At 40.0% G+C, this 22,727-nt stretch overlaps 1 long non-coding RNA gene across 1 annotated transcript; it reads right to left on the bottom strand.

Moving 5' to 3' along the window:
- Window positions 1–211: 211 nt before the first annotated feature.
- On the bottom strand, window positions 212–20,707 carry LOC114817450. Its single transcript, XR_003765310.1, has 4 exons — window positions 20,557–20,707; window positions 18,714–18,838; window positions 4,610–4,704; window positions 212–284 (listed from the first exon to the last, which is right to left on the bottom strand). It is a non-coding gene; the product is annotated as an uncharacterized LOC114817450 (long non-coding RNA).
- Window positions 20,708–22,727: the final 2,020 nt, after the last annotated feature.

The raw sequence follows: 22,727 nt of genomic DNA, 5'->3' as shown, positions 1-22,727 counted from the left end.
CTATCGTTCTGTTTATTTAGCAGTTGAAAATTGAGAAACCTTGGATAACCTATATCTGTTTATGGGTTTCCTGTAGTTTAAAGAAGAGAAACTGGCTTGTTTCGTTCACTGAGCATGCTGCCCTCTATAAAATAGAAATGAACCAATATTAGGGGCTCCCATTTCTTTTACTCCATAGTAAGTACTACATAGGAAGTAACTGATCTTATCTGGTGAAGTTAGTTTTTTTGATACCTGTGTGGTTTCTTTCAGCAACAAGAAGTTGTCTCTATAGAGTCCTTCATCTGGATCAAGAGAAATAAAGCGACATATTAAGAGGTAAGCAAAAATACAGAATTTGAAATATGTAAACACTCAGAGGCAAACAAGCTGGAAAAAGGTCTGTAACAAAAATGAGAAAAAATTGCAAGGAAAATGGCAGAACTAATAATAATAATGTTGGTGTTAAGCGCTTACTGTGTGCCGAGCACTGTTCTAAGCGCAGGGGTAGATATGGGGTAATCAAGTTGTCCCACGTGAGGCTCACAGTCGTAATCCCCATTTTACAGATGAGGTAACTGAGGCACCGAGAAGTTAAGTGACTTGCCCAAAATCACACAGCTGACAGGTGGTGGAGCTGGGATTAGAACCCATGACCTCTGACTCCTAAACCCGTGTTCCTTCCACTGAGCCATGCTGCTTCTATTAGAATTACGAATATGCACAAGATGCTTTGCAAAGAAAAAAATGTGTGGGCTGGTTTTCTTGAAGAAGAGAGAATATTTTGAAAGTTCACATGAAAAGTAGAATTAGTAGTTGCAGGAGTGGAATTTTAGTGGAATTTGGTGAAATGTGAATATTCCTTGTGCTTTCATGGAACTTTTTAAAATGCATTACACTCCAGGGCACTGAAATACCACTGTTGCAACTATTATTACATATCCGTAATTTATTTATATTAAAATAAAATTAATTTCCCCCTCTAGACTAACCTCCTGGTGGGCAGGGAACGTAGCTACCAAGTCTGTTATGTTGTACTCTCCCAAGTGCTAAATACAGTACTCTGCATAAAGTGCTCAATAAATACTACTGATTGATCACTGATTGAATTTGACTTTTCCTCGTTTCTTGTCACCATGTGAAGTCAAAATCTTGATCAATTTTCCTAACAAAATTATTCTCTGCTCAGAACTCTGATGCCAAATGCCAGATTATAATTTAAAGGGTGGAAGAGTCCCAGTAAGTAAATGACTCAGTGTAAAAGTCCAATATTAATTTTAGGTGAAGAGGAAGAATTATAGGTTACATGCCTTGGGTAGCTTAATAAACTAATTTACTTCTGTTTCTGAAGTCACCTAACTACCTGGTCTATCTCTAGACTGTAAACTCCTTGTGGGCAGGGATCATATCTATCAACTCTCTTGTATTGTACTTTCCCAAGCGCCTAGTACAGTGCTCTAGACTGTAAACTCAATGTAGGCAGCGAATGTGTCTGTTAATTGTTATATTGTACACTCCCAAATGCTTGATACAGTGCTCTCCACACCGTAAGCACTCAATAAATACAACTGACGGATTGCTGTGCACATCATAAATACCACTGACTGATTTAACCGCTACCACATCAACCTTATTGGAGAATTAAGTCAACCATCGAGAGCACGAGAAAACATGATTTTCTCATCTTTTAACTATTATATATCCTAAAGGTCCATCAGAAATCATTTCTAAACTCAAAATCACTCCCTGAATTAAAATGCCACTGTCTTCTCTCAATACCGCAAACACTGCAGAGATGAACATCCTTGTCCCTACAGTTTGAGGCACTCAGTATGTAACCCTACTCTCGGGGGAAGAAATGACTCTGACAAAAAAAGTGCTCAAGTGAGTTATCCATTGCTTCCCTGCCATTGCCTCTCCTCACCTTCTCAATGTCCCTCGATCTAGTCTAAGTCACCACCAACCCTCTCGTCCATGCCCCGCATCTGGCCTGGAATACCCTCCCTCCTTATATCCGAAAAACAGTTACTCTCCCCACCTTCAAAGCCTTATTGAAGGCACATCTCCTCCAAGAGGTCTTCCCTGACTAAGCCCTCTTTCCCCACCTTCAAAGCCTTATTGAAGGCACATCTCCTCCAAGAGGCCTTCCCTGACTAAGCCCTCTTTTCCTTTTCTTCAGCTCCCTTCTGCCTCACCCTGACTTCCTCCCTTTATTCATCCCCCCTCACAGCCCCACAGCTCTTATGTACATATCTGTAATTTATTTAATTATATTAATGTCTGTCTCCCCATCTAGACTGTAAGTTCATTGTGGGCAGGGAATGTTGTACAATAAGGATATTGTCCTCTCCCAAGCACTTAGTACAGTCCTCTGCACGCAGTAAATGCTCAGTAAATACAACTGACTCACTGACTCGCCACATCTTCTACATAACCCTCCCCCCACCCCCCCCTCAATCCCACAGTACTACAACACAGGGTGCCCATGAAGCAAATATCTCAGTCACCGCGGAACAAAGCAATCTGCCAAACCTCATGTCTTGTTTTAATATATACCTTGAGCAAAGAATCTGGAGGCCTTTTCATGAATGTACTGAACAGTTTACATTTAAAAAAATACAAAAGATAAGTAATTCTTACTACAAAAATGTAACTTTTCTTCTTCATTTTGATCAGAATCCATTCTAAGAGTTCCTAGCTAAATATAATTCTGCTTTTAATGGGCTGAGAAAAATCTCAAAATGTTTTCATCTAATTGAGGCAAATGGAAAAAATGACAACATCTTCAGTGAGATGCATTTCACCCCTCCCTCCCAGATCACTTTAAAAAAACACAATTTAAACAGAGCAGAAATCATTTTCGATCAACAAAGTATGTAGTAATAGAACCATAGATCATATTACCTATGGGAAAGACCTACTACTTGAATACTGAGCTCATTTCCCTGAATGGGAGTAACACTATCTGCTGGCAACACGATTCCGAAGCGAAATATTTCTAATCCTCCTGGAAATAAGTGGGACTAAGCAGTTTCAACCAAACACAGAAATTACTTGCAATTATCACATTCAACTGAGAAGCAGCATGGCCTAGTGGAACAAGCCCAGGCCTGGATGTCAGAGGACATGGATTCTAATCCCGGCTTCGCCACTTGTCTGCTGTGCGACCTTGGGTAGGTCACTTCATTCCTCCAAGCCTCAGTTCTCTCATCTGCAAAATGGAGATTCAGTACCTTTTCTCCTTATTACTTAGACCGTGATCCCAATGAGGGACCAAAAGATCTTCTATCTACTCCAGTGCTTAGTACAGTGCGAGGCAAATAGTAACACAGTGCTGGACACATAGTAAGCACTTAACAAATACCATCATCATCAAAACCACAATTATTATTATTAACTAAGTCTTCATTTTGTAAAGCCCTTTATCATAGCTCTATTGTGCACGGTCCTGTTCCTCATAATAATAATAATACTTGAATCATATTTATTGAGTGCTTATTGTGTGCAAAGCACTGTACTAAGTGCTGGGGTGGATACAAGCAAATCAGATTGGACACAAATCCCAGTCCTGCATGGGGCTCAGAGTCTGAATCCCCATTTTACAGATAAGGTCACATTGCAGACAAGTGATGGAACTGGGATTAGAACCCATGACCTTCTGACTACCAGGCCCATGCTCTATCTACTACACCATGCTGCTTCCCTATTTTTGAATAGCTAAAATGCCTTTGGTGATCACTTATAAACTCTGTAGCAGTAGTAAATGTTTTATAAGTGTTCACCTTGGAAAATCAAATTTTGGTCCAGTTGATCATTAATTTACATTTAAAATTATCATTCATACCAGTAGATGTATTTATTTAAAGAATGTAAAATCAGGAAAAATAATTATTCTAATAGCCTCCCAACAAGTTAGTAGATTACTGATTCCCTAAATGAAAATCAATTTTTAAACTAAAAGATTTCAAATCCATTACACCTGAGTAGAAGCAATACTTCTAAAGGATCTCTTGGCTTTAAATACACATTTCACTTGAATATCAAATTTAAATCATACATTTTTCTGTATGAGAATACTACCCTCAAAGTCCTTTAATCCAAGATACAATTATTGCAAAATGGAGAACCAGAAAGTGCCTTCTCTCCAGATAATAGTGGAGAGACAAATTAGTTTCCCATTTAGTCAGGGTCTCTTCTATAGAATCATGGGGGTGGAAGGGGTTTGAAAACTTACCTTGTCCATATTATCTACTGTGAACCAAACGAAACAACTAAGAGCCAGGTGTATGAGAATCTATCCTGGTTTTAAAGACCTTCAAAGAAGAGTCTAAGAGTCTACACTCTCCCTCCCTAACCCATTCCAACATTTGATTATCCTCTCAAACAGAAAATTCTTATTTTTATCCAAACTAAATACTCCCTGCTATTGTATAAACCAATTTATTTTTGATTTCTCCTCAGCGGAGATGGAGAACAGCTGGTCGCCATTCTCTGGACTAGAACCCGCAGGATGCCTGTTATAATTGGAATAGCTGAGGCAAAGTGGGATAATAATCAGGAATGAAGTGCTAGGAAGGCAGTGGCTTTTCAGGAAGGGGAGGCAAGAGAAAAGAGGGGAGGTTTTTCATACCTTGAACATCAACAAGAATTCAGAAATTCTTCTTTAGGCCAGATGGTCACACTCTTCGGGATTCCACTCCATCTCAAGGGTGGTCACTGATGGCACTAAAGAATTTTGGATGTCTCTTAGTAGACCATTTCAATAAATAAATAACTATAAAATATTTTTAAAAAAACTATGCATTTACCTCACAGGAATGACTAGTGTTTGTGCTTTGGTCCATTCCTGGTGATATAAGTATCGAAACTGAAGACGACCACTGACATTTTTACTGCAGCACAAGCATAGGACATACTATGTAATAAGGGGCACACATGAAAAGATTACTTGTGAGGGAAAAAAAATCACAGAAATCTAATTGCTAGGTGATTAAAAAAAACTACGAGACAAAAGATTCCAGTGCTGTATTAGTAGTAAGCAGGGGACAAACCAGCTGAATAAATTGAAAGAAGAGTGGGTTTTTTTTTTCTTTTGGTATCTTCTTGTTGATTTTCTTGAATTATTCCCTCATATTTTTCCCAGGGTAACAGATCCATGGGGAAAATTCTTGAAAAAAAACTTGCAAAAACACTGTTGTAAGCCATGGCCTTTCCTCCTTTCCAAATTCACTGTTGCTCAGTGACAATGGAGTACAGACTGCTTCTTCCCCAGAGACAAAGTGTCAGATTCAAAAGCAGATGGCCTTCTTGACTTGAATCTTACTGAGAGAGGAAAAGAATTTGTCGGGATGGATGGGAACACTGTTGGGAACAATCCCAAGATAGTAGTTGAGATACTATGGTAAGGGAAGAGATCCGTAATACAATGAAAAGGAACTTTTCCTCTATAGACTGAAAACTCCTTGTGATCAGGAATCACATCTACCTCCTCTATTATAGTGCACTTTACCAAGCCCTTAGAACAGTGCTCTGCACAAAGTAAGCACTCAATAAATTCCATTAAATTGACTGAAAGCAACTTTTGAAGAGCTTAGAGTGCTAATACAAAAGACCAGTTGAAAAGACAATGGAGGAATTCAAAATCCAAATGAGCTGGCTATTCAAAAGGTCATTTCTGTGGGCTCAGGATAATGATGATAATGGAGTATGTGCTGTCAAAAATCATGGTGAGTCTCAGTCGTATCACTTCAGGTGTGTTTGAAGTGCTCGTGGATGCCAAAGCTTGGGGTTCACAGCCAACCATCGACTTTACCTGCGACGGTCATCATTAACTGTTCTACTGCTCTGGAAACCATCTTTTTCCAATATGCTTCTCCCTAATACTGAAGACCATGAGGATCTGCCTCGGGCCAGAAGCTCCCAAGCAATGTTATCAATGGAGCATATTTTCAGGTTGGCCAAATATGGGCAGAGAATGTGTCTGCCACTTCTGTTGTGTTCTACTCTCCCAAGTGCTTACTACAGCACTCAGCACAAAGTAAGTGCTCAATAAATATGACTGATTGATTGACAAGGTAACAAGATGCCAAATAAGACTAAACCCAGAACTCTACAGAGACCTGGAGAGTGCTTAGTAAGGCTACATACAAGAGGAGGCACTCAGGCCAAATCCCTAGAATATGAAAAGAAAATAGATGGCTTAGAGATAAGACTAAAAATGTGACAGCTAGAAATGAACAAGTGTCTTAAATGTTCAAGAAACATCTAATTATATTGAGTAGAAGAGAAAGACAGGGAAAATATCATCCCACTGGTGGACAGGAAAGAAAAGCTGATAAAGAAGATAATTAAGAAAAGACAGAGGCTTTTAATGTTTTTTCCACTTGTCTTTACAAGAAGATAAAATGTAAACAGTCAACCAGGACAAGTTCATCCATTTGGAAAGCCATTCTAAAAAAGAAATGAAACAGTTGAAGAGTATCTAAAAAACCTGTATATATTTAAATCATCAGTGACAGATGAAATGCATGCTAATGATTGTTCCAGGCATTATTGTCTGCAAAGTCACTAAGACATTATTTTTGAGGAATCCTGAAGGACAAGTCCCTGAACGAGTCTGGGAATATTTAGGCCCATCTTTAAAATTAGAAAAATGGACAAACCTAGTAATTAGCATTTCAGTTCTGGATGATATTTTTCCCTCTCTTGGCTTCATAACTCCATCAATTTATAGTGGTCTTTCACAATTACAATTTCAACTGCTTTCTCCCATGTAGAAGAAACCAAGATACTCTAGACAGTCAGTCTGTACCTCCTAGCTTACTTCCCTGATTTCCTACTACATCCCAGTCTGCACATTTTGTTCTACTAACACAACCAACTCATTGTACCTTGTTTTCGTCTATCTTGCTGTGGACACCCTGCCCATGTCCTCCTTCTACTCTGGAATTCCCTCCCCCCTTCATGCACAACAGACTATCACTCTCCCCAACTTCAAAGTCCTATTAAAATCACACTTCCTGCAAGAGGCCTTCCTCAACTAAGCCCTCATTTTCCCTCTCATTTCCCCCATTCCCTCTCCGTTCTGCACTGCCTATACACTTAATCTGCACCATTTAAAACCATGATAACCACTCCATCTTCAGCCCCAAGGCATTTATGTACATATCCACAATTTATTTTCATGTCTGTCTCCTCCTCTAGAATGTGCACTCCTTGGGGACAGGGAATGTTTCTACCAACTCCATTGTATCGTACTCTCCCAAGTACCTCGACCAGTGCTCTGCACAGAATAAGTGATCAACAAATATCATTGATTGAGTGATAGCAGTAGTAATAGTATACTGATTAAGTGCCTGCTGGGTGCAGTGTGCTACAGTAAGCATTTAGGAAAATTCAACAGAGAGAAGTGACTTATTCCTTGTCCAAAAGGACCTTACACTCTAATGGGGGAGGAAGATGTCAGTATTCTGGCAAGCCCCATTTACTGCCTTCTGGATGCAGAGGAAGAAGGAGATACAGTCCTTGTCTTCATGTTGTTTCCAAATTTAACGGACAGCTACAAAATGTACACTTCAACAGCAATTATCCTTTTCCCATCATTTAGGATGGAAACTCTTTTGATCATGACTCTTGAGTATCTTATCACGTATTGTACTACTTGTTAACATAATTTTCTGAGTATTGTTCTGACTACAAGCAATGTTGTACCAATCTGTTCCCTGTGCTTGACAACCTCATTCGAGAAGAGACGCGATGCAACGGTCTTCAAATTTTATCTGCAAAACACTGGATAACTGTGTGACAATTGTGGAACAGTAAATCGCAGCATGTATCTAAAGGAAAAACATGATGAAAAGAGGAAACAGCAGTATATGTGCAAGGAATACCAGCTGCCTGTGGCCCTTACAGGGTTATTTTCAGAGCTGTAAGGAACAGCACCTCAACAGCTAGAAATGGAACCCCTTGGATTTGAAGATCTCTTCCCCCTCCCCCCGCGACTCCCACCCCATCACCAGACAGATTCCAGCCACTGACCCCCAGTAGATAAAATCAAGAGCCATGGGATAATCTCTAATAATTTATTTAGTTTATGTGGTCATCATGTAAGAAAAGCAGGCATGTGAGTTATAGACTACAATGAATTTACAGTCCAAGAACTGAATTTTCATACGAATTTTCACAATTGGTAATTTAAATAATTTAAGTAAATTGAATTTAACTTTTAATAATTTCAGGTTAGTGGCTCATAAGTTGGTCATGTATATTGCCACAGCTAGGGAAAGGCTGAAAATTAACAAATTTGAATATTTAGCAAGCTTTCATTTTAAGTTTATGCTCTGCCTGTGGTCATACATGTTGCTTGTCTTTTTTTTTGGGAATAACAAAAATATCAGCACATAGATTTTTGAAGTATTACTGCAAGCACAGTAGGGCAAGCTTTGTTTTGGGTCAATAAAGTAAATAAAAAGCAACTTCTTTTGGGGTTTTTTTTAATATTAACCAGTTAGGTAGCATGTTGCATCAGCAGCAGCTACAGCAGCAGTGTATTGCCTATTACAGACATATATTAACCTTCAAGGTTAGGTAAATCATCAGTGATATCATCTCTGTTTTCAGACGGGAAAAGCTAGACACAGAGCAGTTTTTCATAGATAGCACCAGAAATCAGAAAGTTGGAGAGGTAAATGTCCAGTTGTTTTAGTCAGATGACTCATGATTCCGCTTGCTTAAATGCAAACAGGGTTTGCATCCTGTAATAATTATTAAAAATTAAACCATTACCTATTACTAGAAGACGGGTACTTATGCTCCACCCTAGCCCAAACCCTAGACGCAGGCCTGTAATTTCCAAGTTATTTTACTGAAATAAACCGTTAAGGTCTGCTCCACTTTTGCTTCACAACAGTTTGAGAATGAACTCTCTACAGGACAGACTTTGTTTAAAGTGTAAAACCATTTCATTTTGCTGAACCTGGAACACTTTATATTTCCCTAAATTGGCCATGCACACAATGCAAAATAATGATGCCCAGAGTACTTCCCATCAAATCTCACGGAGCATATTCAATATCAGATCCTCACCTTAATACTTAAGTGTACACAATTGGTACTGACTCTGTAAAATAATAATAATAATAATTATGGTATTTGTTAAGCACTTACTATGTGCCAAGCACTGTTCTAGGCGCTGGGATAAATATAAGGTTGTCCCACATGGAGGTCAGTCTCAAATCCCATTTTACAGATAAGGTAAATGAGGCACAGCGAAGTAAAGTGACTTGTCCAAGGTCACACAGCAGGCTTGTGGCAGAATGGAGATTAAAACCCATGACCTCTGACTCACATTCATCATTCTGATTTATTATCATTGTGGATTTAATTCATTACTAAGGGCAGGGAACAATGCCGCTAAATTCTGTTGTACTGTACTCTCCCAAGCATTTAGTTCAGTGCTCTGCACATACTAAGTGCTTGATATATACCATTGATTAAGGAAAACACATCCAGGTCTAAAATAACCTAAAGGCAATGGCTTTCTTAGCAATAGGTGTGAAGTCACACTAATACTTACCAAGTAATTCAACTACATTTAGCTTCTTAGCAATAGGTGTGAAGTCACACTAATACTTACCAAGTAATTTAACTACATTTAGCTACTCGGGCAATTCTCATATCATGGAGACTTGTACTTCAGAATAACTTCAGAAATTTGTTGGGACTCAAATCTGGTAGTTTTGGTAAGGTCAGAGAAAGTGGGGCTTGGAAATGAAAACTTGGTTGGAACTTGGTTGCAAGGAAGGAGATCCACTGTATTTCTTTGTTTTTGCCCTATTTTGCTCCAGCTAGGAGTATATGAAAATTTCTATGGGGCCAATTTATGTGAATGAGGGGAGGTTCACTTGATGGCCTGCAGCTGTTAGAACAAGCTGTTCCTGAAGCCCCAGGAGCAAAAGGCAATGAGCAGGAGCTATTTAGCCGGCTACCTTCAACAGTAACTAGGGACCCATCAGCTGTCACTCTGGGGAAAAAAATGTCAGAACACTGTAATGCTTCAACCTCTCAAGCTTCAAATTCCTCACAGGAAGGAAAAGGAGAATGTGGTTCTGTTTAGCCAGGCAATGTCTGAACATGTTAAGCACATGAAAATATGAATTAGTCAGGGAACTAGGGAATTTCTGGTTTACTAGCTGAAAATGTTATAAGGATGCTTCTTTTGCCTCAAGTCAGGTTTTTTGCGCAGGGAAGAGAAGACCTGTGGTGAACTGACCACCTTTCCCTTCCAAAATGGGCAGTGGAGAAGTCAAATGCTCCCCCCTGCCTCCACCCCCACCCCCTGATCCCACTCACACACCAAAACTAACAGCTGGTGACAGATGGACCCCAACTGTCTGTTTTTGGAATCTGAAGCTTTCAAAACTCCTGCAGTTACTGAAGTAAAAGAAGAATCGTCCTTTTGGTTCTGCCCATCATTCATTAGGTAGGGGCTGGACCAACCAGCTGTCATTTAAGAGCCAGTCCTTATCTTGACTAGGAATTGAATTGCTTTCCTGCCTTGCCCAATCTCAATTAGAAGGAACTTGAAAAGTGATTGAATATACAACTTTCTCATTTTGGGGTGGAAAGAGAGTTGGGGGAATGGGCATATCCGTAGCAGTGGAGAGAAAAGGAGAAAAGGTAAAACAAGGTGAGGAATACTATCCCTGTGCTTAATAAGTACAAGTGCCTGGACATAGTAAATGCTTAACAAATACCACAACTATTATTATTAAGCGTCTCCATCCCTTCCTTTCCATATTCTTTCCTGGAATCAGGATTATATTGACTTGAGGATAGAATGAGCTTCGAGCAGTCTGCCACCTAACTTATTTCTGGCAGATTGTTTCCCCCCTTTAGATGGTTGTGGGCAGGGAATGTCACCGTTTATTGTCATATTGCACTTTCCCAAACGTTTACCTCAGTTACCTCATCTGTAAAATGGGGATTAAGACTGTGAGCCCCACACGAGACAACCTGATCACCTTGTATCCCCCTGCAGCGCTTAGAACAGTGCTTTGCACATAGTAAGCGCTTAACAAATACCATCATTATTATTATTACGATGCTCTACATACAGTAAGAGTTCAATAAATAGGACTGAATGAATGGATCAATCAATGGTATTTATTGAGTGCTTACTGTGGGCAGAGAGAGCACTGTAGTATGCATTTGGGAGACTACAATACAATAAGGTTGGTAGGCATGTTTCCTGCCCACAAGGAACATGCAGTCTAGAAGATCTCCTGGATATTTCTGACACATCTATATCTGTACATACATATAAAACACACACACACACACACACACACACACTGTTCAACCTCTCTTATCCAGTTTCATGGTGACCTGGCAAAACTCACGACATTCAAAAATCATGATAGAAATGTTTACTTAAATTATAATTCAGGACATAGGTGCCCAGAGCCCTGTGTCATGGCAATCGACCCCATGCTTTATAAGCTAGACTCCTAACCTGCTTATCCCAAGTCTCTGATGAAGCCTGAGATTTTAAGTCAGGTCTGAAAAGTGACTGAGCTGGACTACCAGACTTTCTTATCCCAGATCTCTACCAAAACCTGAAAGTCTCCAATCTGAGCTGAAATAACCCCATATTGGGCCTTTATAGCCTATTACCTTCTGGAAGCCTGTTTTCTCCCACACCTCATCTCCCCTAAAATCCCTGCTTCCATTCTACCCCACCCCCCATTCGCAAGGAAAAATCAGCATCTGTGATACAGGGAAATGATTTTCTTAAAAAACAATGCATTACCCTCAGATTAGTTTTAGGAACCTGGAACAAATCCCAGTCCTGAACACCCACAAAATGATACAACACTGCACAAACGTCTAGAATAAACTGCTGAATGCTGGACCAAAAACAATTCAGTTAAAAAATATCTTGATTATCTCACACTGAACTGTATTCCTAAGGCAGCTCTAATAGAATTTTGACTCTTAAAAGTACTGTAAGATCAAAGAGGTACCATCTGGAATCTCCTGCTCATGATGTGGAACAAAAATGTTTTTAGACAGGCTGTGTCTAAGAAACTTTCCCTTTCATGCTGCTTTTAAGTAAGACTACAAGGATCATTTTATTATGTTTTCACTGAAGATTTTCACTGAAAGTGAATGAGGTAAGTGTATGGAAAAACAGGAAGTTAGAGTAATGAAGAAAATAAACTCCTGTTCCCAGTCCTCTCTGCCCCACTCCCTATCTCTTTTTTAATGTCAATCAATCAGTCATGGTTATTCACTGAGTTCCTATGGAGTGTGAATCACTGTATTACATATTTGGGAGAGTACAGCAGGAAGAAAACACATATCTTCTTCCCCCAAGGAACTTGCATTTAATGGCCAGTCTTACTTTTGCACAAAAAAGAGGGACTGCCCCTCCTGTCTAATGACTGAGGAGGAGGTTGGCAAAGTGGGAAGAAAACACAAATGAGAAAGGGGACAGTTTGAGTCCAATGAAATATCTTGCAGGGTTTGCAATTATTAGGGAGGGAGAAGGAAGGGACTTAAGGAGGGAGATGAAAGCTTTAAAACAGGTGGTGCAGATTATGGGCAAGGGAATTAATAACAATTGTGTTGTTTTGCCACAGTAAGAGCAGAGCTATAGGGTGAGAGTGAGAATTTGTAGTAGATTAAGTCAAATTAGTTTTTGGATTTTTTCCAAGAATACTTAGCTGCATGAACATAGAAGTGGCGTTTTGAGCAGGGGACTTGTCTATCAACTCTGTTATACTATACGCTCCCAACTGCTTAGTACCATGCTCTGCACACAGCAAGTGCTCAGTAAATAGCGCTGATTGACTGACTGAGGGAGAGGACAATGGGGGTGATCCAGGATGGAGGTGGACAGGCAAGGAAGCATAAAGCACAATGTATCAAGCACTGTTCTAAGCATTGGGGTCGATACAAGATAATCAGTTTTGTCACAGTCCCTTTCCTACATAAAATTCAGTCTAAATGGAGGGAGGATGGTTTTATCCCCATTTTATAGCTGAGGTGACTGAGGCAAAGAGAAGTTCAGTGATTTGCCCAAGGTCACACAGTACACAAGTCACAGAGCCGGGATTAGAACCAGGTCCTCTGACTCCCAGGCCCATGCTCTTTCCACTAGGCCATGCTGCTTCTAGGACAACTGAGAAGCAGCGTGGCTCAGTGGAAAGAGCCCGGGCTTGGGAGTCAGAGGTCATGGGTTCTAATCCCGGCTCCACTGCTTGACAGCTGTGTGACTTTGGGCAAGTCACTTAACTTCTCTGTGCCTTAGTTCCTTCATCTGGAAAATGGGGATGAAGACTTTGAGTCCTAAAGACTGTGCACCCATTGTGGGCAGGGACTGTCCCTCTTTATTGCTGTATTCTACTTTCCAAATGCTTAGTACAGTGCTCTGCATACAGTAAGCGCTCAAGAAATACAACTGAATGAACAAGGACTGTGTCCAAACTAATTACCTTGTGTCTACCCCAGGACTTAGAACAGAGCTTGACACATAATTAACACTTAATAAATACCATCATCCTCATCAATTCATTGATTGGATTACAATAGATTAATGAAATCTTCCCAGTGTATTATGTCAAAATGAATTAAAAGATCATTTTGAAGGTGATCTTTTCGAGTGGCAAGTAATCAGAGTATGGAAACAGTTAACATCCTCAACTCTGTTAACATCTTAACAACACTGAACATGATATTTACATTGATGAAGTCTTAAAAGTCTAAAATGTCATCTTCACATTTAAGATTCTGTGGGTTGATCCATTCAGATTTATAAACACTGATAAAAATTCGTCAAACACATCATCATAATCATCATCAATAGTATCTACTGAGCATTTACTTTGCAGAGCACTGTACTAAGCACTTGGGAGCGTACAATGCAACAGAGTTAATAGACACGCTCCCCTGTCCACTGTGAATTTACAGTCTAGAGTGTCTATTATGGGATTGAAGCAAGTATGGGTCTTTAATTTCATAGCAATTCTTAGCTTTTCTGCTTCCAATCAGTAAAGATGAGGAGGGGTTAGTTTTTTTGTTTTGTTTTTTAGGGGTTTGGGGTTTTTTTGAGGAATTAAAAAGACCCTAGAAAAGAAAGAATTGCTTCTACATCTTTCTAGCCTGTGCCAAAGTGACACTGAGTCATATGTGAAGAAATAAATCATTTTTTGTCCAGAAAAATAATGGTGGAAGCAAAGTAGAGTCAAAAAGGGGTTAAGACACATAAAATAAATGTAGACAAAGACAGATTATCACCTACAGGGAAAAAAGAAAGCCATAGTTTTTGCATAATGATATATTTTGATCAGAGAAGATAGTATCCAATCAACACATTTCTGTTGACAATGAATTGCCCAGTAAATTTTAGTTTCCCAGATTTTTAGACTGATAGACTCTAAGGTTTGCATCATTTGGGTGGTAAGACTGGTTACACCTGTTTGCAACTGTCAAACCATTACTCATTAGTTCAGAGATTACCTGAACCTATTTTCTGAGGAACTTGCTTCTATCCCCAGTTTTTATCCTGCAATAAGAATTGACAATGGTCACACTGACTAGTCATAAACTCACCAAATAAAAACAAAAACACCTACACCCCACTTTAACAGAATTCAGAAAGATCTAGGGAGGTCTCTAAATCTCAGCCTTTTAACTACTTTCACAAATAATTTAACAAAAAGAAAAGTAGGGTAGAAAATTTTCTAGGTAGACCCTTTTACTCCTAGTTAATATTTATTAAGTGCTAATTAGGTGCCAAATACTGAGATTCAAGGATCATTAGATTGGATTCAGAGTCCATACCACAGAAGGTTCACAGTTTAGGAGGTGCAGCAGGCATCTTATCCCCATTTAGAGATGAGAAAACTGAGGCCCAGAGAGATGAAGGAATTTTTCCAAGGTCACACAGCAGTCCAGTGGCAGAGCTGAGCTGAGAACCTGGGTTTCCTGGCTCCTTGTCCCATGATCTTTCCACTAGACAATGCTGCCTCCATACGGCAGGTCTAAAACATCTTATTAGGAAGGGTTCCTCAAGACATTGATCATGGATCATGGATGTAATGCCATGAGTAGAGACTAAATGAAATCGTAACAGGATGTCTCTCTCAAGTGGATTTTGTTTAATCTATGTGTAGTTGTTCCTTTATGCTAATCACAGTGAAATTTACCTAGAGAGGTGCATGTGTAGATGAAGAGGTTGATATGGGAGTAATAATCCTAAAGTATAATAATAATAATAACAGTAGTATTTGTTAAGCACTTATTATGTACCCAGCAGTGTGGTAAGAATGGGGTAGAGTCAAGATAATCAGGTTGGACACAGTCCTTGTCCCACATGGGCTTCACAGTCCAAGAAGGAGGGAGAATAGCAGTTTGGCCTAGTGGATAGAGCACGGCCTGGGAGTCAGAAGGATTTGTGTTCTAATCCCACTCCATGCTTGTCTGCTGTGTGACCTTGGGCGAGCCACTTAACTTCTCAGTGCCTCAGATACCTCGTCGGTAAAATGGGGATTAAGCTTGTTAGCCCCATGTGGGACACAGACTCTGTCCAACCTGTATCTACCCCAGCACTTAGTACAGTGCCTGGCATATAGTAAGAGCTTACAAATACACTAAAAAAACAACAGCAGCTACTGAACCCCTATTTTACAGATGAGGAAACTGAAGCACAGAGAATTTATATGACTTGTCCCAGGTCATTCAGCAGGCAGCAGAGGAGTCAGGATTAGAACCCACATTCTCTGGCTCAGGCCTATGCTCTTTCCACTAGGACACCGTATCTACACAAAAGACTGTCCTTTCATGTACTGTCAGGCTTGTGGTCGTAGGGTCTGCTTTTGTCTTTGTTCCATTCCCTTCCTAGGTTCATTCATTCAATAGTATTTATTGAGCGCTTACTATGTGCAGAGCACTGTACTAAGCGCTTGGGATGAGCAAGTCGGCAACAGATAGAGACGGTCCCTGCCGTTTGACGGGCTTACAGTCTAATCGGGGGAGATGGACAGACAAGAACAATGGCAATAAATAGAGTCGAGGGGAAGAACATCTCGTAAAAACAATGGCAACTAAATAGAATCAAGGTGATGTACAATTCATTAACAAAATAAATAGGGTAATGAAAATATATACAGTTGAGCGGACGAGTACAGTGCTGCAGGGATGGGAAGGGAGAGGTGGAGGAGCAGAGGGAAAAGGGGAAAAAGAGGGTTTAGCTGCGGAGAGGTAAAGGGGGAGTGGCAGAGGGAGTAGAGGGAGAAGAGAAGCTCAGTCTGGGTTCCACCCAATGAAGCTATATTGAGGAGAGCAAAGCTTCACTTCTAGTACCCTGACTTAATTCCAAAACAGAAATGGGTGAAAATAAAAACATTTGATTTTGTATAGTTCAATCAGTGACATTTATTGAGCACTTGCAGTGTGCAGAACACTGTTCTAAGTGCTTGGAAGAGTACACTATAATAGAGTTCGTAGACACATTCCCTGTCCCCAAGGAGCTTACAGTCTAGAGGGGAAGATGGACATTAAAAATAAATTATGGTTATGTACATTAGCGCTGTGGGCCTGAAGGTGGGGTGAAAATTAAGGCCTGAAAGGGTGCAGAATCAAGTGAATGAGTGACATATAAGGAGAAGGAGATGGGAAATGAGGGCTTAGCTGGGGAAGGTCTCTTGGAGAAGATGTGATTTTAGTAAGGCTTTGAAGGTGGGGAGACTGGTCTGTTGTTAGGAAGGGGGAAAGAGTTCCATGTGGGCTAGGGGTTGGTGGTGAGATAAATAAGGTTGAGATCCCTAATCACAGTGTTCCAAAATGTCATGAATTTATAAACTTGTGCTGTCAATCCTTTGTGAAGGACCTCTTTAGAGAAACAATTTTTACTGAGTAATAAATGAGTATTTTTGATACTAAGGCAGTCTTTCCTGAAAGACTCATGATTTCATAAGATGATGTTGAGTAGTTTATCAATATGATGTTTTTGTCAGGATGGGTAGATGCCTAAAACGATGTGTATGGGAATGAAAGAGAAAGTACTTGAGCAAGTCAGGAATTGGTGCTGTTCCAGCAAATGTTAGACACAGATGCTAGGAAACTGGAGGAGGGAAAGGCCTACTAAACATCAAGAAGATTAAGTCAAGAGTAAAATGAAACTCTGGGGGATTACATCCATAACTCATCATATTTCCATTGCACATTCCATTTTAGTTTGGGATTAGAAGTCTTAAAAAGTTTTTCCTAAATGGAGATCAGAGAATATAAATTCTCATTTGGGAAAATGTTTTACAGTTTAAAACAGTGAGGAAATCAGGCAATTTTGGAATTTAACAAATATCATAAGTAACTTGGACTTCAAACTACCTTTGTGCTAAATATATTTTTCCAATAGAAACTGTAAAATTTTCTTACCATTTTAAATTTTAGGAATTACAAAGCAAAGCAAAAAGCCAGTTGATTTATTTTATGCTCAAAAATCAGCTTCTGGGAATACACACACAGCAAGCTTTCTCCGAAGTACATAATCCAGTTCAGAGAACAAAATTTGAGTGGACTGTTCAATTTGAAATGAGAGAAAGAAATTGTAACCATCCCGAAAGTTTTTTATAGGCTTCATTATTCCATTAGACAAGGCAAACATATTCATTTTCATTCTTTGTCCAGAAGTCCAATATCAAAAATTGATTGCTCCATTATTATAATAGACCAAATCACCAGCCTCTTCCAGGATATTCCAACCATTTTAGTCCCAAGATCCTTTTTTAAAATGTCTAATAACCCTTGATTGAGACCAATAAGAGATAACTGGTCTCTCTGATCCCCAATTGCGAGATCTAACTTTGCACTGTCTGTTTTGCCTGAAATGGCTATTTCATTTTTCAACCAAGCTCAACTTCAAATGGAGGTCATATTATCCCACTAAAATAAAGAATTGCATAGACACACATTTTTAAATTGCTTTACTTAAAATTACTCTTCTTGCCACAGAAATTCCCAAATTCCCAGAAATTCTACTCCCAATGAGAAATAATGAAATAAGTGCCTGCTCCAGGATTTACTGGTTCTCCTTAGAGGCAAGATCCCAAAGTCAAACGCTACTCATATGGCAACTAAAAAGAAGAGCCAGACATGACCACTGACCATAAACAGGCATGTCTTGAGAAATGAAAAGATTTACCCGAGTTCCTAATTCAGATGCATCTGTCCCCTCTTTAAATCCAGTTTCCTTACCATCTGTTCATTCACATACATCTTGACTAAAAACAAAGTTAATGCTTGGTGATTCATTTGCTATTTCTTATCACTGAACAAATTCCCAGTCAATTTGTGAAAGTAAGAGCTTGCCTGTGGAAAAAAAATATATAAAAGCAAATTGACACATATACTGTTTTCAACTTTTTCAAATAAACAAACTCCATATTCATTCAGGGTTGAGTGCAGCATACACAAAAAGCCTCCAGCATCATAATGAGAAAGACTCTAACAATTTTTTGTTTGCTTGAAAATGACCCATCCTTTCGGTTTTTTTTCCTTCTCTAAAGACAACCAGTCAAGAAGAAGTGGGTATAATTTGCACTCTTGGGTTTGACAAAAGGTAAATCATCTTGACTTCAAGAGTGATAAAAGAATGGAGCAGGCTACACTGAGAAGTCTACTAGACTCCCCCGAGAGATGAGGATTCTTCATTAGTGGGAGGGCCATCTTACCTCTTTCCAGCAGGATAGGGACATTTCTAAGGTGCCAAGTCACTGCGGTCCTTCTAGTGTCAGGGTTTCGGTGTGATGGGTCTCCCGGGTGGTGTCTCTAGAGGTCTGCTCCTCCCCACTTCCTCCTGAAGAAGGGAAAAGGCTGTAATGTGTCCTACCGACCCCGGGGCAAATGCCCAAATGGTCTCTACAACAGTACCCTTTGACTCATGGAAGAGCTTTAAAATTAGGAAGGATTTGGCTGGAATAGAGGCTGGAGTAGAGGCCCTCTTGCAACCCCATCTACCTCTGAGATTTATATTTACATGATCTGTACATGGCCCTTCTAAATCTCTAAATGAATTCAAATATCCCTTACATTGCGCTGGGAGTGAAATCACAGCAAATAAATTTAACAAAAACAACCCTTATGTCAGAAGGGTCACTGCTAATGACTCAGTGGCCATGATTACACATAGATTTGGAGGGTGGGGTGAGTTTTTTCTTGGGGCTTTCTTCCACAGATTCTGAGAGATTCAGGCAATGTTACAGCTTAAAAAGACCTCAGCCTGCTGTTGTAGGAAGAATGCGGAATTCTATTCTGGGAAAGGGGAATTATTTCCTCTGGGAATCTTGCCTCATCCTTTGTTTACTGTTAAATAATTTGCACATTGATGGAGTTGGTAGGCTCCAGAGTGAGTTTCTCCCTTTCCACCCTATTCCCATCACTGATCGATACCAAGTCATCCAGTGACAGGATCTGGGTGCAGACGTGGTGCCTGAGTTCACACAGACCTTGGGAAGGAAATTAAATAAATTGGGAGCAAAAAGGAGATCATACTATCTCAGAAAAACATTTTTGGCTCAGGCAAATTTGTCTGGAATCAGATGGACTTTGCCAAAACAGCAGCAATATGACATCGTCAAATTATGTTAGGGCATCGAATTATGTTAGGGGTAACAGCAAGTGTACCTGGGATCTGATTTTTCTACTACTGAAGTTCGACAGGATAGTTCCTGTAACAGTAAGAGCTGCTTACTTCATTCACTCCTTGAAATGAAGACTAACTCTGAGATTCTCATTCAAATGGAGGTTCCCAATAACTCAGTGTCAACTTGGGGAAATGGAGTGAATGAGGTCCCAAACTCCTGGACCCAATTATTAACAAATGGATTGGAGAAGCAGTGTGCCATAGTGGATAGAGCATGGGTCTGGAACTCAGAAGATCAAGGGTTCTAATCCTGGCTTTGCCACTTGACTGATGTGTGATCTTGGGCAAGTCACTTCACTTCTTTGTGCCTCAATTACCTCATTTGTAAAATGGAGATTGAGGCTGTGAGCCCCACATGGGACACACACTGTCCAACTCGATTTGCTTGTAACCACCCCAGTGCTTAGTACAGTGCCTGGGCCCACAGTAAGCACTTAACAAATACCATAAAAAAATTTATCCCTAAGGTTCATCCACCGGGCAGCCAGGTGCGGGCAGACCGACGGGGCCTGGTCAAGAAATATGACTGCCTGCCAAGAAATATGAAAATAGAGAAATTCCCAAAAAGTCACAGTTGGGCTCGCTAACCAGAAATATGCTCTGTTAGAAACCAGTAATTTAGGCACAGACAAATGATTTGCCCAAGGTCACATAGCAGGTAAATGGTGAAAATGGGATTAGAATCCAGGTCTTTCTGGCTCTCAGGCCTGTGCTCTTTTTCCATTATATTCTGCAATCATTAGCTCCTTTCTAGAGTGTGCACCCAGTTTTTGTCACTGCACTCAAAACAGGAGTAGAAAAATTGGAGTCCATTATTATAAGGAGGGATTATTGGTCTTTTGAACAATGGCTAAAGCACTGAGATTATTTACCTTAGACATCAATAGATGGGGTTTTATAGGAGGGATGCTGATCAATTTCTCTCTGTCCACTGTAGACTGAACATGGGGAAACAGACTTCAATTAAAGCAGGAGAGATTTCAGTTGCACTTAAGGAAGAACATCTTGCCTCTAAGTGGATGACGATGGAGTCTCACATGGGGAACAGCGGATGAACCTCGATTCTCAATTTTGGCACCAAAAACCTGCGTGAAGGAACTGATTTCAGAACTAGTGTACAACACCTCTCACACTCCTCCTTGCTAGTCATATTTCTACTGGGGCACTGAGGACAGCATGTGAGTAGGCAGGCAGGGGAGTAGGACTTTGCAAAGTGCATGTGAATGTTTTTTATGCATGGGACCTATTTTTGGTTGAAGTGACTGCAGTGTAGTGCCCAAACTGTGCCACAGCACCTTGCCCCAGAAGGTCATTGACTTGGTAGCCAGTAACCGCTGTGTTCTATTTTCAGGATAGCTGCTGAGCCTGTCCATTTTATAGAATGCCTTAGGTGTCCTTCAGTCAGAAATCTTCACCACTTGATGGTTTAGCCCCAACAGGCAGAACCAGGATTTGGATCTAGGTCTTCTGATTCCAGAGCAGAGCTCTATCCAGTGCTTAGAACAGCCCAGCGCTTAGAACAGTGCTCGGCACATAGGAAGCGCTTAACAAATGCCATTATTATTATTGTTATTGTTATCCAATGCACCAACAGTATTTCCACTCTCTAGTACATAAGCTCAATGTGGGCAGGGAATGTGTCTACCCACTCTGTGATACTGTACTCTCCCAAGTCCTTATTACAGTGCTCTGCACAGAGTAAGTGCTTAATAAATGACTGACTGATTGATTTTCAGGAAACAGGCTGGGGAGTCTCTCTCCTAGAGAATGCCCTTACGGAAAAGAATGTCCTGAATAGTTTAATCATCTGCTTCCAGCTCTATTATTCTCTGATTCTATGAATGTTAGGTATACAAGTCTAAAAACTGCTTACATCAAAGAGAAACATTTATACAAGCTACTGTATTAAAACCCAAAGACCTTCGATCCAAAGTATAATAATAATTAGCAATCACTGGTGTTTATATAGCACCTTTCATCCAGGCATCCCAAAGCGCTTGACAAACTTCATAAACTAGGTTTGCAGGAGTCATTTAAACCCATCAGTGAAATAAGGCTTCATCAGAGAGGAAGGCGGCAGCAGCAACTAACTAGGATAAAATCATACCAGATCCTCAGACTGTCACCACAATTCTAGCTTTGAAAGCCAAACTTTCCTCCATGCTAGCAGTTAAGACTGTAAGCTTATTGTGGGCAGGCAGTGTGTCTATTATTCTGTTATACTGTACTCTCCCAAGTGTTTAGTACAGTGCTCTGCACACAGTAAGTTCTCAATAAAAATGCTTGACTGACTTTTGCTTCTTTTTCACCCCAAATACTACCCCATGAATGAGTTTTTCCTGTTACTGGAAAAATTAAGGAGTCAAAGAATGCTTGGTGTAAGGCTGACTTTAGGAAAATTGTAGGATTTCTGCATTTGCAATTAAATGATGTAGCTTGCCTTTGTTTTTGGGGCACATGAATTCTTAGATTGGTGTTGAGAGTCGCATTTCTGTTATTATAGTGAGAAAAATAAAATGAAAGTGACTAACCTCTCTCCTATACAGAGTGCTGATGGGAGAATTGAAAGTTTTTTTTTTTAATCAGCAGTATTTAGAACTCAAGAACATAAGCAGCCCTTGCTGGATCCATTCCAGTATTTTGTCTCCAGCCCAGTATTTTGTCTCCAACAGTGATGACAGAATGATTGGAGGAGCTTAGTGATGGTTGCCTTTTTACCTATAGTATCATTTAATTCACAATATTTGTAACTTGCAATATCCCTACCCTTCCCTTGGATATCCCACTACGGACTATATCCATGGACTATGTCCATGAATATATCTAAGTTTTTTGTATTAGGATACAGATAAGTCCAGAGTTGCATCTGAAAAAAGAGAAAACTGCAAAGTGCCCATCAATCTGCATTACATAAGATGGGGATGAATTCTGGGGTCACATCCTGCCACCCAAAAGTCTTTCCTGCCTTTCTGACCCTTACCAGTTCTTCACGTGGAATGAAAGAAGTGTCCAGGAGTCATGTTTGCCGCAGTGCTTAGACTGT

The sequence above is a fragment of the Ornithorhynchus anatinus genome, chromosome 16, assembly GCF_004115215.2.
Source record: "Ornithorhynchus anatinus isolate Pmale09 chromosome 16, mOrnAna1.pri.v4, whole genome shotgun sequence".
NCBI classification, from domain to species: domain Eukaryota; kingdom Metazoa; phylum Chordata; class Mammalia; order Monotremata; family Ornithorhynchidae; genus Ornithorhynchus; species Ornithorhynchus anatinus.
Note: the sequence above shows the minus strand (reverse complement) of the source record. Positions and strands in the feature narration are given on the sequence as shown.